The sequence below is a fragment of the Pelophylax lessonae genome (assembly GCF_965119305.1).
Source record: "Pelophylax lessonae genome assembly, chromosome: 1".
Taxonomy (NCBI): Eukaryota; Metazoa; Chordata; class Amphibia; order Anura; family Ranidae; genus Pelophylax; species Pelophylax lessonae.
Genome location: NC_138768.1, coordinates 368787632 through 368804427, shown reverse-complemented (window position 1 = coordinate 368804427; position 16796 = coordinate 368787632).

The window sequence follows — 16796 nt, the reverse complement described above, 5'->3', positions numbered from 1 at the left end:
TCATTTTAGGCTAATTTTTCTTCTGATACATATTTTTAGTAAAAAAAAAAATCCCAAAAAGTGTATATTGATTGGTTTGCGCAACCGTTATAGCGTCTACTAACTAGGGGAAAGATTTATGTCATTTTTATTTATTTTTTTACTAGTAATAGCGGCGATCAGCGATTTTTAGCGGGACTGCGACATTGGAGCAGACAGATCGGACCCCTAACTAACATTTTTGACACTTTTGGGGGAACCAGTGACATTACTACAGTAATCAGTGCTAAAAATATGCACTGTTACTGTAATAATGACACTGGCAGGGAAGGGGTTAACACCAGAGGCGATCAAAGGGTTAAATGTGTCCCTAGGGCAGGGGTGTCAAACTGGTGCGGAACTACAAGTCCCATCATGCCTCTGCCTGTGGGAGTCATGCTTGTAACTGCCAGCCTTGCAATGCCTCATGGGACTTGTAGATCTGCGACAGCTGGAGGGCGACCGGTTTAACACCTGTGCCCTGAACCGTGCTGTCTAACTGTATGGGGGATATATTTACTGAAAGACGTGTGTTCCTAAATAAGAGGAACGCAGGATCCCTGTGTTCCTTACTGACAGAACAGCAGTCTGCCGTGTTTACAACGGTAGACCACCGTTCTGTCTACACGAAGAGTTGTCACCGGTACCTGGCAGCAATTGCGGCTGCCAGACCCGCTGATTGGTTTCCTCTGTGGCGAATGGGTGCGTGTGCGCCCCCTACTCGCAGTCCCGCGGAGTGACGTACCGTTACGTTGTTTAGCGGGACAGAGCCGACCTGCCGCAGTATATGTACTGCTGGTGGTCTGCAAGTGGCTAAATTCTAATTTCTCTGATGTAGGAGGATTACAAATTGAAAAGAATTGTAAAGAGGGAGTTGTGATAACTGTGACTGGCCATCAAAGCGATTACAAGGAACAGAGCCCTTCTGACTGACTGTGTGCATTTTGCTTGTAATTGAGCTTTCTAAGTTACAAGTAATAAACAGAGAACCAATTTTACCAGGAATTCCGGAAATGCATGCCCACTTACCTGCCATCTGTGGCACAAAAGTACTAAAAGAGTAACTTTACTTTTGTGGGAAAACAATGTAACAAATAAATAATATTACATTATGTACTATTGCTACACAAGCCAAAAAGTACCTTCCTTTCCTCTTCAATCTGCAGCTCTGTAATTTTTTTGCAAAATTCAGTGCAATATGGCAATCCGGAGTACAGTACTCTTCTGTACACAGTTCTTGTACAGCACAATGTAATTTCCTGCTTGTGTGATTGACTCACTGATTATTTTTTAGAAGTCTGCACTAAGATAAGTAGGTAAAATGTTACACTCTTCAATGGAAATTATATTATTAGTGAGATTCTTACTTAGGGTTAATCACTTCTAAAGGGATGCTGACCCTGCAACTTTCCTCATTAGAAAATTACAAGAGCATCAGCAGATTAGATATTCCCCTTCAGGAACCAGACTTCCAAGGACATAGTAGAAAAAACAGCTTTTTCTTAACCACTTGCCGACTGATTTACGTCGGCAGTCAGCCCCTCACAGGCAAAGCGACGTAGGACTATGTCATTAGCCTGTGAGGCTCCCGCTGCCGCTCGCTCACAGACCCCCCCCCCCCCCACGCGCGTGTGTGCCCGGCAGACCCGATGTCCGCCGGGCACTCGCGATTGTCCGTCACAGCGGGAGAAAGGCAGGCGGCTAATGTAAAGACAGCCACCTGTCATTCTTCCCTGTGTAAGAATTGAGATCATACGGTTCTGCTATGTAGGACCGTTGATCTCTGTTCTTACACCTCAAGCCAGTGCAGTGATTACTGTAGTAATGTCACTGGTAACCCCAAAAGTGTCAAAAATGTCAGTCAAGGGTCCGATCTCTCCGCCGCAATGTCGCAGTCCCGCAAAAAAAAATTGCAGATCGCCGCCATTACTCGTTAAAAAAAAAAAAAAAAAAAAAAATGACAAAAATCTTTCCCTTAGTTAGTAAACACAATAACTTTTGCGCAAACCAATCAGAACACGCTTTTTGCAATTTTTTTTTTACCAAACATATGTAGCATAAAACAAATTGGCCTAAAATGTTAAAAAATTTTGATTTTTACATATTTTTTTTTTGGGGAATTTCATATAAAAAAATGTGAAAAATATTGTTATTTTTGCAAAATTTACGCTCTATTTTTGTTTATAGCGCATGATCAAAAAAATGGCACAGGTGATCAAATACCACCAAAAGAAAGCTCTGTTTGTAGGAAAAAAAGAACGTCAAATTCGTTTAGGTACAGCATCGCACGACCGCGCAATTGTCCGTTAAAGTCACGCAGTGCCGAATCGCAAAATAGGCCCTGGTTAGGAAGGGGGTAAAATCTTCCAAGGCTTAAGTGGTTAAATAAGAAACAGGTAAGGACTCTGCAACAAAGTTAAGATCCCTGCAATATACATAGATCACCCAGATTTTTTTTTCTTTCTTTCGCAACAAAAATAGTCAGGCAATATGTATTTTTAGAAGGAGGCTAGTAATGGCATTCTCCAAATTTTCCTTATGACAGAGTCACTTTAAAAGCTTCTCAAACACTTCCTGAAACACTGTATACAGGCAATACAAGGCACTTTGGGAAGCATTTGAAAATAGTTTGAGACGCCCTTCCATTGTTTTCTACTTCAGGCATCAAAAGTGTCCACAGGCTTCAGCAACCGGCAATTGCTAGTTGCAAAATAAAAGCACAGCGATGAAATACAATCTAGAGCATGTTTCAAACTATTTTTAAACTAACACATTTACTGTACTTACAGAGTAGTACAGCTACAAGATTATGCTAAACATTTGAGAGGCATTTTAAATGCTTTGCAAATGTATCACACACCTTCTATTAATGCCTGTGTGAATGGGCCTTTATAATGCATCTGTGAGTGTAAAGGTTTTAATAATTGTAATAATAAAATGCAGTCCAACCCTATGAAGTGCACACTTAAAGTGGAACTTTAGTCAGAACATTAAATGGTTGTAAAGTTACAACAAAATGACTGCCAGCCCCTCTGTTTTATGAATCCATCCTACATTGTGTGTTACTGTAAAACAATGCCTCTAAAAACGTTATCTCCGATTTTTTTATGGCCAGTCACTTGACCTCCGGCCAATCTCCTCCTCCAGCGGGAGGGACTGAGATCCCGTCTGATGTCAGCCGGGGAGGTCAGATGACTGCTGTGCTTTCTGCTCAGCCCCTCCCGCTGTAGCCTTTAGATCGGAGGAGGAGAGCGGCGCGTAACCGGCTAGAACAGATCAGAGATAAGGTATTTACAGCCATCATTTTACACTAACACTTACACAGTGTAGGATGGATTCATAAAACAGAGAGGCTGGCATTAATATTTATCTAACTTTACTTCACTATTAACAACTTGCCGACCAGCCACCACAGTTATACGGCGGCAGGTTCCCACGAATCGCCATACCTGTATGGCGGTCCACGGGAACGATCCTGGGGGGCACGCATGCGCACCCACTCACTAGTAGGGAAGCTGATCCACGGTGTCAGTGGCCGCGATAGCCGCCGGGCACACGCGATGGCTCTTAGTGAAGGGAGAACGGCGGTTTGCTGTTGTAAACACAGCAGATCGTTGTTCTTTCTGAAATCAATGCAGAGCTCCTGTGTTTCTACTATTTTGGAACACAGGTCTCTGTATTGATTTCACAAGCTCACCCCCCCCCCCACGGTTAGAAAACACCCCCTAGGCTCACACTCAACCCTTTGATCGCCCCTGGGTTAACTCCTTCCCCTGCCAGTGCCATTTCTTACAGTAACAGTGCATATTTTAAGCACTGATTACTGTAGTAATGTCACCGGTCCCCCCAAGAGTGTAAAAAATGTCAGTTAGGTGTCTGCTGCAATGTCTCAGTCCCGCTAAAAATCGTTTATCATCGCCATTACTCATAAAATAAATAAATAAAAAATTACGTAAAACTTTAGCCTAGTTTGTAGAAGCGATAACTTTTGCGCAAACCAATCAAAATACGCTTATTGGGAATTTTTTTTACCAAAAATATCTGGAAGAATACAAATTGGCCTAAAATTATAAAAAAAAAAAAATTGATGATGAAATGAATGAATGACGAATGATGAAAAATTTTGAACTTTTAGATTTTTTTTTGGGAATGTTATATAGCACTCTTTTTTTGTTTATAGCGCAAAAAATAAAAATCGCACAAGTGTTAAAATACCACCAAATAAAAGCTCTATTTGTGGGAAATAAAAGCATCAATTTTATTTGGGTACAGCGTTGCACGATCGTGCAATTGTCTGTTAAACTAACGAAGTCCTGAATCGCAAAAAATGGCTTGGTCATTAAGGGGGAAATTCTTACGGACCAGAAGTGGTTATTAGTGGCAGGAGGAGAGGGGACAGGCGGCATACACACACAGGAGCTTGCAGGCAGGCAGGGAGGGAGGGGGAGAGGGGGAGAGAGGAAAGCAGCGACATGACTGAGGCAGGTAAACTGACCACGGTAATCAGGGATCAGCCGCCATGATTTTCATGGTCAGCACACCAAGGGGGACACAGGAACAGGCAGGATCAACTAGGTTTTTTATAGTTTAGAGAGGGACAGGTTAGACAGCACAAGCACTGTGCTGTTTAACCTGCTATAAGGGAAAAGGATCTCTGTTTTTTCTTTTTTTTTTTTTTACAAGTTTAGGCCCTGCTCAATCCCTTTAGGCTGGCCCCTTTTTGCAGGTATAGCTATGTAAAACTTTAAAAATAAGTGCCTATACTGTTTAAAATCCAGTAATATGCAGTTTCACCCTGCTCTGCACATTCTCATTTCTCAATGCCCAGTTTGTTACCATTTTTAGGCACTGCCAAATTTGTTAGGGCCGATCTGCTGACAGCCTCAAAGCAGAATAAACCTTCCTATCCTTTACAGCCAAGGAAGCTGCTTCTGATTGATCTGAAACTGCCATGTTGCTGCACATGTGACCAATTATGATGCCAGCCATTTATCAGTTTGACAATTTGGTTAAGGACACAAGCAAATGTGACTGTTAGCAATCCCAGCATTCCAGAAATGTAACTGTTTTTTTTTTAAATCGATGGGTTTATTTCTGCCTAATAAGACAATCATACCTAAGTGACAATCTAAGGTATTTCTAGCGGTGCTGCTCACCTTACAACCTACCCAAACAATGTCTGCATTTTATTGAATGCAGGTGCTGTAATCCATGCGTGTCCACCTGTTTCTGCTATGAAAAAAGATTCATTCTGTATGTGCTGGTGTATACAGTACAGTTCCTATTCATCAAGTCTCAGTAATCACCTTAATCAGATCTTATATACCTTATGTCATAGCAGAGGTGAAGATATGAAGACAATAAAATGCTTTCTGCCATTTGCAAGCTAAAATGTAACAATGCCCACGTATTTAGGGCCCCTTGGTGGTGCTTAGATAAGGCTCACATAATACTGATTTTCTATTGTAATTCTAAAACTGTGCTAGCAGGCACATACATGCAGATAGAGTCACCAAACAAGAACTGATAAAAGCATTAGGACACTTAGCTGAGTATGCACCTCAAAGAACCTTTGAGAACATTAGGTTAAACATTAATTCCAAAATAGTTAGGGAAGGAAGAGCAATTAGTCACAGTGGATGTGAATGACACAGAATTCATAAATCAGTTAATGCAATGCTAGCCCTCTGTTTGCATGAGTATGCATTTTTCATCAATCTGTTGTGAGTTACATGGAGTTACATTCTGCTATTCAGTACATCGATTGTTTTATGCTTTTTAAGGATATAGCAGTTTACTGACTAATCCTTACATAAAACAGATGCCCATATTCCCAGGTGTCTGATGTCTTTATACTCACTACGCACATTAGTACCCCTAAACAGCTGTAACTAATTCTATTATTCTTCTATCCTAAAATTCTCACAATGATAGTCAAATTGTTCGTCATGGATCTCAAAAATGATATATAAATGCATCAAACATAAATAATGCTATATCCAAAAAATAAACAAAACAAAAAAGCAATCCATAAACTTTCCAAAAAGTACATAGAGTATATATTAGCAAGATATCACCAAAACAGCATATAATATTCCATAAATTTGAAAAGCAAAAGGCATAGGAACACACCCTAAATTAAGTAGTGGAGTACATACATGGGTGCTCAAGCTCTAAAGTGTTCTCCATCCACTGGATACAATGTGGAATGCATGGAAAGAGCCGGCAAATCCAAAAATCCTTTTGAAGACTTTGTTTATGGCATAAAAAGCAAACTGAAGCGTTTCGGCAAATAGCCTTGTTCATAGCATATTACTTAATAAAAAAGACAGAACATACGCTATATTGTCAAAATTATTGGGGCGCCTGTTTTTACACGCACATTAACTTTAATGGCATTCCAGTTTTAGTCGGTAGGGTTCAATATTGAGTTGGCCCACCCTTTGCAGCTATAACAGCTTCAACTCTTCTGGGAAGATTGTCCACAAGGTTTAGGAGTGTGTCTATGGGAATGTTTGACCATTCTTCTAAAAGCGCATTTGTGTGGTCAGGCACTGATGTTGAACAAGGAGGCCTGGCTCGCAGTCTCCACTCAAATTCATCCCAAAGGTGTTCAATTGGGGTGAGCTCAGGACTCTGTGCAGGCCAGTCATGTTCCTCCACCCCAAAATCGCTCATCCATGTCTTTATAGACCTTGCTTTGTGCACTGTGTGCAGTCATGTTGGAACAGGTAAGGTACCATCCCCAAACTGTTACCACCAGGTTGAAAGCGTGAAATTGTCCAAAATGTCTTGGTATGCTGATGCCTTAAGCTTTCCCTTCACTGGAACTAATGGGCCAAGCCCAACCCCTGAAAAACAACCCCACACCATAATCCCATAATCCCCCTCCATCAAATTTTTTTTACCAGTGCACAAAGCAAGGTCCATAAAGACATGGATGAGTTAGTTTGGGGTGGAGGAACTTGACTGGCCTGCACAGAGTCCTAACCTCAACCCGATAGAATACCTTTGGGATGAATTAGAGCGGAGATTGCGAGCCAGGCCTCATCTCCAACATCAGTGCCTGACCTCACAAATGCACTTCTGGAAGAATGGTCAAACATTCCCATAGACACACTCCTAAACCTTGTGGACAGCCTTTCCAGAAGATTTGAAGCTGTTATAGCTGCAAAGGGTGGGCCAACTCAATATTGAACACTACGGTCTATGACTGGGATGCCATTAAAGCTCATGTAAGTCTAAAGGCAGGCGTCCCAATACTTTTGACAATATAGTGTACAGTGCATTCGGAAAGTATTTACAGCTCTTCACTTTTTCCACATTTTGTTATGTTACAGCCTTATTCCAAAATGGATTAAATTCATTATTTTCCTCAAAATTCTACAAACAATACCCCATAATGACAACGTGAAAGAAGTTTGTTTGAAATCTTTGCAAATTTATTAAAAAAAAAAAAACACATATACATAAGTATTCACAGCCTTTGCTCAATACTTTGTTGAAACACCTTTGGCATCAATTACAGCCTCAAGTCTTTTTGAGTATGATGCTACAAGCTTGGCACACCTATTTTTTGGGCAGTTTCTCCAATTCTTTGCAGGACGTCTCAAGCTCCATCAGGTTGGATAGGGAGTGTTGGTGTACAGCCATTTTAAGATCTCTCCAGAGATGTTCAATCATGTTTAAGTCTGGGCTCTGGCTGGGCCACTCAAGGATGTTCACAGAGTTGTCCCAAGCCACTCTTTTGTTATCTTGGCTGTGTGCTTAGGGTTGTTGTCCTGTTGTAACTTTCGCCCCAGTCTGAGGTCCAGAGCAGGTTTTTATCAGGGATGTCTTTACATTGCTGCATTCATATTTCCTTAGATCCTGACTAGTCTCCCAGTTCCTGCTGCTGAAAAACATTACCACAGCATGATGCTGCCACCACCATGCTTCACTATAGGGATGGTATTGGCCAGGTAATGAGTGGTGCCTGGTTTTCTCCAGACATGACGCTTGCCATTAAGGCCAAAGAGTTCAATCTTTGTTTTATCAGACCAGAGAATTTTATTTCTCATGGTCTGAGAGTCCTTCAAGTGCCTTTTGGCAAACTCCAGGCAGGCTGTCATGTGCCTATTACTGAGGAGTGGCTTCCGTCTGGCCACTCTACCATACAGACCTGATTGGTGGAGTTCTGCAGAGAGGGTTGTTCTTCTGGAAGGTTCTGCTCTCTTCACAGAGAAACACTGGAGCTCTGTCAGAATGACCATAGGGTTCTTGGTCATCTTCCAGACTAAGGCCCTTCACCCTGATCGCTACGTTTGGCCTGGGTGGCCCACTCTAGGAAGAGTCCTGGTGGTTCCAAACTTCTTCCTTTTATGGATGATGGAGGCCACTGTGCTCATTGGGACCTTCAATGCCGCATACATTTTTCTGTACCCTTCCCCAGATCTGTGCCTTGATCCAATCCTGTCTTGGAGGTCTACAGACAATTCCTTGGAGTTCATTGCTTGGTTTGTGCTCTGCACTGTGGGACCTTATATACACAGGGGTGTGTGTTTCCAAATCATGTCCAATCAACTGATGGACTCCAATCAGGTTGTAGAAACCTCTCAAGGATGATCAGTGGAAACCTGTGCTCAATTTTGAGTGTCGTGGCAAAGGCTGTGAATATTTTTAACAAATTTGCAAAGATTTCAAACAAACTTGTTTCATGTGGTCATTATGAGGTATTGTTTGTAGGATTTTGAAGAAAATAATGAATTTAAACAATTTTGGACAAAGGCTGTAACATAACAAAATGTGGAAAAAGTGAAGCGCTGTGAATACTTTCTGGATTAATATATATACCAAGTAGCTCAAACCCAAAAAGGGCTGGCGCAGGATAATGATACAGTACACACAATTAAACAATTAAAATCTAACATAACAAGGAAATTGGTGGTGATGTTCTTACTGACATAAATCTTTAACAGTAAATGGATAGATATAATGAAAATTCAGGAAAATTCCATAACAATTTTTAGGCATCCTAAATCCAAACACAGTAATTTTTACACAGACCGATCAGATGGTGTCAGCTGACAAAGCCATTTGGATTGTCGGTCCATAACTCTGCATACACCACAATACCTGTGTAGCTGTAAATTAGCAGATCAGTACATATTTACATATTTGCACTTCCTTCCTGTATTTGCTGCTTCAATTTTTGCAGAGGAATTTTTTTTTTTAAATACTAAAGCATGTTATACTCACCTGCTCTGTGCAATGGAATTGCATAGAGCGGCCCCGAACCTCCTCTTCACGGGTCTCCCGTCAACGCTCCAGGCTCCTTCTCTTCTAGGTGTGCCACCCTAGGCAGCTGCTTCCTATAATGGTACACCTGCAGGCTCGATCCAGAGCTGCACTGCCTGCTTCAATAGTCACAGACAGCTCGGTTGGCCCCACCCCCGTCCCTCATCAGATGATTTGATTGACAGCAATGGGACACATGCTCATATATGGCAACGGGGCGGCTGCTCTGCGAAAATTCACTTACATGTAGGTGATCCGGAATTTCCGGGTAGGGGGTGCCCGCATGTGCCATCTGTACTGTGATTCAGTACAGCACAAGCCGATCAGCAAGTCCAAGCCAATGATTTACTGCTGATTGACTTACGAATCACAATACAGAGCTCTGTATTTACTATCAACACAAGGCTCTGTACACGGAGCAGAGATATGGCTGTTTTTTTAAATCAGTCACATCTACTCGTGCAAGCAGCACATATTGCACACATTACACTTATTAGGCACACAATTAACCCATTAGTACAGTGACAGTGTATAGTATTGACATTTTTTTTTTTAATTGGATACGTTTTATAATATAAAGTAAAACATTTTTTGTTTTTTGTTTTTCAAAATGTTCAGTATTTTTTTATTTATATATATATAATAAAAAAAAAAAAAAAACCCAGTGCTGATCAAATACCCCCAAAAGAAATCTCTATTCGCGTGTAAACAAAAATGCAAAAAAAAAAAAAGTAGAGCTGTGCTGAATAGCAAAGAAAATGCTCTGGTTGTGAATGGGACTTTCCTGACCGACTCCCTGGCAGCACACGTATGGGTAGGCTCCGCCTCCTCTCCTACCCTATAGGACCCCACTCCCATAAATCTTTGCTCCATAACAGGAGCCGTGTTCCTTTTTCGTCCTCCTCCTGCGAGAAGGAAGTCTTACCTTATAGGACGTCTATCGGTTTCAGGCGAGCTGGTGGCGTGTGGACCTTATTGATGTCGGATGCCTCCTGTTTTATGTCCAGCAATCTTGATATTTATCGGGTGGACCCGGGCAATATTATTTTAAATGCTGAAGATGCCGTAAATCCTGAATGAGAGGTGGGCTGCATTGATGGCCAATACGTCCTTGCTATTGAGCGGATAGGCCCTGATGCCCTGTCACACACGCATTAATTCATCCAGGCCTGAGACTGTTCGGTTATCGTCATGGTGGTAAAGTATAAAACTTTCTTTTGGTTTCATTGCATTTCCTGTTTGTGCGGTGGAGCGCTCCTGCGTTCCAGATCGTCGCTTAGGCTCCTCCCCCTGCCTCGCTGGACCTTCAATTGGTTGTCCAGGATGAGGCTTGGCCCTGGTATCGTCTGCGCATGCGCGCGCATCGATCCCGATCTCCTATGACGCTATTGCGTCGTTTGGGGCGTGGCTTTGCGGCGCCCGGGAGATTTAAGCAGCTGCCATTCCTGTTTACAATGGGATGTCTGCGGGCGTTGCGGTGGCTTCCCCGTGCTGTTTCTCTGCTTTTCAGCGGTGAGTCATGCTTTGAACCAGGTGCCATTTGGGGTAAAAGGGATGGTGTGGAAACAAAAGTCAGTACATGTATGCTTACTTTCTTCCTGTGCAGGCTTTTGCTTCTATCTGCAAATGGATGCTTCACCACCCCCCGGTGGCCAGTCCCTGCGCAACAGGTGAGCTAGTTTTTCTTAACCCTTACCTGCTTGCGTTGGCTGGTGGAATGGAGCCTAAGTGTGTTTTTCTTTCCCTATTCAGCCCTTTTAGGTCTGACCAACGCCCTATTTCTGGATCAAAGGATCGTTCTCCTTCAGCCCATCGGCATTCTTCATCAAAGTCTGGTCATAGGTCTAGCTCCAGGTCTAAACGACATGAGCACACTTCCAGTTCAGTCGCACCGCGGCAATCCCGCCATTCTGACCGCAGTTCAGGGAAATCATGCTGGGGCTGTCGAGCCCGTATCCCTGAGGATAGATCCCTATGTGATACCTGTTATTCCAGGGTTTTGAGGGAAAAGCAAGACACTGCACAACCAGTGGAGGCTATGGTCAGGCGGATTGTAAAAGAATCCCTTAGAGATTGGGATTCCAGCAGGCTTTTGGGTCACTCTTCAGAGGCTCCTGGTTTCCTCCCAAGGGATGAAGTGGAGCCAGGTACTTCACAACCAAGTCGTCTGTCAGAAGATTCTACAGACAGTGAAGATGATTTGGCAGACCAGAATGTAGGTTTTGAACTTGCTATGGTCCCACCAATAGTTAAGGCGGTTAAGGAGGCATTAAAATGGGAAGATCCAGCTGAGTCCCCAGCCAAACAGATGAAATACTTCAAACATCTCAAAAAAGAGAGTTCCCATTTTCCCCTCCTAGGGGAATTGGGAGAAATTATTACAGACGAGTGGCAGGGAGTTGAAAAGAGAAACTCTTTGTCATCTAAGGTCTCCAGAATGTATCCCTTTAAGGATGATAAGGTGAAACATCTAGATTCCGCTCCCACGGTGGATGCGGCCTTGATGAGGTTGGTGAAACACATGACCTTGCCATTGGAAGACTCAGTCTCATTCAAAGACGCTCTTGACAGGCGGATTGACACAGATCTTAAGAAGATTTATCTCTCCGCAGGTATGGCGTGTAAGCCGGCTCTGGCTTTGGCAGCCACATCCAAGGCAATGGAAGCCTGGGTAGACAGCATTGGAGGCTACACTTCAGAGTGTCTCCGAAGAGGTGGCCAGGAGTTCAGCCATTCAGGAGTTGAGACTGGCAACGGCTTTCTTGGGTGAGGCATCCATTGATATAATCCGCTTGGCGGCGCGGGTCATGCTGTCCTCTGTCACGGCCAAACGCGCCTTGTGGTTGCGCCCCTGGTTGGCCGACCCTGCCTCTAAGCAGGCCTGGTGCAAAATTCCCTTTGAGGGTTCCTCCCTCTTTGGTAATAAACTGGACAGTGCTATTACCCTTGCCACTGGTGGTAAATCGGGTTTCCTTCCCCAGGATCGCCGGTTGATAGATCAGAGAAGACCTCAAAACAGACAAAATCCTGATCGTGCCAGAGAGGCCCGTTTTTACAGGCCCGGTCGTGAGTTCAGGAAGAACTGGAAGCGCCCTCAATCTACAGGGCAGAAGTTCTCCAAAGGAAAATCTTCAGCAAGCCGAGAGGCGACGAAGTCTTTTTGATATCGAGCCTGTCCAGACGGTGCGGGTAGGCGCACGCTTGCATCAGTTTGCGCACGTCTGGGCAGCCTCGATCGAAGATCAATGGGCCGTCAGAACCGTATCACACGGACATGTGTGGATTTTCGACATAAGCCCCATTCTTCGCTTCATTCCTACGGCCTTACCCCGTTCAGAAGAGAAGAAGTCAACTCTTCTTACATATGTAGAATCCCTGGTTGCCCAGGGTGCGGCAGTGCCTGTCCCAACCGAGGAACGGTTCCAAGGCATCTACTCTCCGCTCTTCATGGTCTTGAAGAAAAGCGGCTCTTGGAGGCCGGTTATAGACCTAACACACCTAAACGCCTTCATCAAGAAAGAGAGGTTCAGGATGGAAACACTTTTTACAATTCGGCAAGTGGTACAGCCAGAGGATTGGATGATATCCATAGACTTGAAAGATGCCTACTTTCACGTCCCAGTCGCAGCAGAAATGCAAAAATTTCTCTGATTCGCAGTGGGTCAGGTGCATCTTCAATTTACCTGTCTCCCTTTCGGGCTTACCACATCACCTCTAATCTTTTCCAAGATCTTACTGGCTGTAGTAGCCCTGATCAGAGCAAAAGGGATTCGTCTTTACCATTACTTGGACGACTTGCTCCTTCTGTCAGAACATCAGGATCAAATTCTGCTTCACAGATCTCAAGTAATTTCCACCCTTCAAGAGTTCGGGTGGCTCCTGAATTTGGAAAAAAGCCATCTGGAACCCACAAAGTCGTTGGTCTTCCTAGGGGCCCTCTTCAACACTTCCAGAGGCACTATCTCCCTTCCATTAGAGAAGATTCCGACAATTCGCAACAGGATTCGTCCGGCATTATCAGCCTCTCATCTCCGGGCGTCCCAGTGCATGAAGATAATTGGGACCATGGTTTCCACGGCTCCCATGGTGAAGTGGGCACAGTGGAAGATGAGGCCCTTTCAGATGGGATTCCTCCAACAATGGAATTTCGAGAATCCAGAAGTCCTCATTCGGATAACTACGTCCATGAAGGACAGCTTAACCTGGTGGCTTCAGCGAAAGAATCTTTTAAACTGCCATTCAATCGTTCCAGCGTCCTGGTTGGTCGTGACCTCAGGCGCCAGCAGGACGGTATGGGGAGCGCACTGCCTGTCGGAGGTGGCCCAGGGCAGATGGGGCTTCCCTACATGCGGGGTGGTCTCGAATGTGCTGGAGCTTCGGGCAGCGTTCTGTGCTCTCCAGGCCTTTCAGCATCTGGCGACCAATGCCTCGGTCCTCCTAAGACTGGACAATACGACAGCCGTCGCCTACATCAAGAGACAAGTGGGCACCCGCAGTCCTTCTCTTCTGAAAGAAGTGAAACCAATTATGGATTGGGCTCAAAAACATCTGTCCAACTTGTCAGCCGCCTATCTTCCAGGTGCCCAGAACGTCCAGGCAGACTTCCTCTCGAGGTCTGCTCTGGACAACAACGAGTGGTCACTCCAACCAGAGACCTTCATATGGGTCATGTCTCTAGGTTACCGTCCAGAGGTAGATCTGTTCGCATCTCCAAGCAATGCCAAACTGGAGAGATTCTACACGAGGTGGCGTTATTCCCAGGCCTACGGGGTAGATGCCCTGACGGATCATTGGAATTTTCAAACGGCTTATGCGTTTCCTCCAGTGCCAGTCATCTTCAAGTTTCTTCACAGACTCAGGACAGAGAGAGTGCAGATCATAGCGATTCTTCCCTTCTGGCCAAAGAGACCGTGGTTTCCTCTGTTGCTCCAGCTGAGCTGTCGGGACCCGATACCTCTGCCAGTCAGGCCGGACCTTCTGTCCCAAGGGCCTATTCTTCACCCCTGCCCAGCAAAGCTTCATCTCATGGCATGGCTGTTGAGAGGGAAAGATTGAAAGCGCTCGGTTGTCCAAACGAGGCAATCGCTACAATGATGAGTGCCAGAAGACCCGGCACGAACAAGGTCTACGAAAAAATCTGGTCCAAGTTCAAGGATTATGTGGATAGCAGATCTAGCTCTGTCTCTGACCCAGGAATCCAGGATATTTTGGGCTTCCTCCAGTCCGGTCTGGACCTGTCATTGGCAGTAAGCTCCCTTCGGGTCCAAATTTCAGCCATTTCGGCCTTCACTGGGACTGCATGGGCGAAACACTCCCTGGTTCGCCAGTTCTTCAGAGGCGCTACTAGGTTAAGACCTCCTAGAAAGCCCAGGTTCCCTAAGTGGGATCTTCCTACGGTCTTGGAGTTTCTTTTCTCACTCACCTTGAATCAGAAGGATCCATTCTTCCTTAAAAACATCTCCATGAAAACAGCCTTTCTGGTGGCTATTACTTCGGCCAAACGGGTTTCTGAACTCGGTGCCTTGGGTTACAAGGAACCATTCCTTACGTTTTTCCCTGATCGGGTAGTATTAGTTCCGATGCTTGGCTCCAATCCGAAAGTAATGTCGGTATTCCATGTCAACCAGGAAATTGTCCTACCCACGTTCAAATCTCAAGATGAAAATTCTATCCATCCTTTGGACGTGGGGGAAACTCTTCGGCTATATCTGGAGACTACAGCTCCTTTCCGTCAGTCAGACCATCTTTTTGTCCTCATCTGTGGAAAAAACAAGGGCAAACAAGCTTCCTCAAGATCTATAGCAAGTTGGATAGTTCAGACCATCCAGTGGGCATATAAAGCCAAGGGACTGGCTCCTCCAGAGGTGGTGACAGCTCATTCCACTAGAGGGATCTCTACGTCGTGGGCAGTTTCTCTTCATGTAGCACCTGACGTGATTTGCAGAGCGGCTTCTTGGTCATCAATTCATACCTTCATGTCGCATTACTGTGTTGAACCGGCTTCTTTATCTTCGGTCAACTTTGGTTTAAAAGTCTTGTCTGTTGACGATGCAAATTAAACCTTTTTCTATTAAACCAGCAGTTACCCGCCCGGGTGTGTATGGCTAGTTATTTCCCATACGTGTGCTGCCATGGAGTCTGTCAGGAAAACGGAAAATTTATATCAATACTTCAATACTTACCGTAATTTTCCTTTCCTGATGGAATCCATGGCAGCAGGAGTCCCCTCCCATCTGCTGGAGTAGTTCTAGTTATGGAACACGGCTCCTGGTATGGAGCAAAGATTTATGGGAGTGGGGTCCTATAGGGTAGGAGAGGAGGCGGAGCCTACCCATACGTGTGCTGCCATGGAGTCCATCAGGAAAGGAAAATTACGGTAAGTATTGATATCAATTTTCCGTTTTTCGGAGTCTAATTGGTTTAACTCGCTTCTCTCCAAATCTGTCCCTAGTATGTGTGTGTGTGTGTGTGTGTATGCATGCATATCTAGATTGTAAACTGATGTAAATATATAGTATGTAAAGTGCTGTGTAAACTGTTGGCACTATATAAATACCTGTAATAAATACATCTTATGCAGGCTGTGGTGGTGAGATTTCTATACATTGATTGGTGTGAAAACATGTCATGGTTATTCTAATGGAACATCAAACATGTTGGATTTTTATTTTTCCCCTTACACGAAAAGCCACAGCATCAGCAAGACTCTATGGTTGCTGGAAAAATAGAAAAGCACAATGCAACTTTTTTTTTTTTTTTTTTTAGATCGGATAAAAATGACTGATTATCATAAGGCCACACTTTGTTGTCCACTTTTATTCACCGATTTATGCAAGGTGACTAAGAAACTGTCATACTGAATGGTATTATAAAATATCTTGATTGATAGAAGTTCAGAGTGGCCTATTTAGATACAAAAAATTCAAATGGTGGTGAAACGTATCTTCAAAATGGACTTAGCTGGAAAAGTTACATTTTTGGCAAAATGCAGCAAAACAAGCAAGAAAGGGACTTAAATATGGTAGCTTTAATAGTACACATATTCATCAAACCTTATTAAAAAAAAAAAAATCACATTGATAATTTCCTTTTTTTATTTATTTTTATTTTTTAAAAGGGACTCCAGTTCTGAAGTAATAATACAATTAACTGAAGTAGGCCAGTGTGTGAAACCTATGAAACCATAGAACTTCCCATTTAGTCCACAAGATGGTGATATAACACTTATTTTACTTTTATTTTTGTTAAAACTAACATTTTTATTGTGAAATAAATGTGCCTTTGGTGTAGGAAGTGATTTTTTTTTTTTTTTTTACAAACATATCTTGAGTACACTTTACTATCATATTCATATATGATACACTACTTCTAATTTGTCTTATTTATTATTATCACAGGTACTTATATAGTGTCAACAATTTAAGGAGCTCTTTACATATTTACATTCACATCAATCCTTACCTTAAGGCCCTGTTCACACCCCAGCGTTTTTCAGCTCGTAA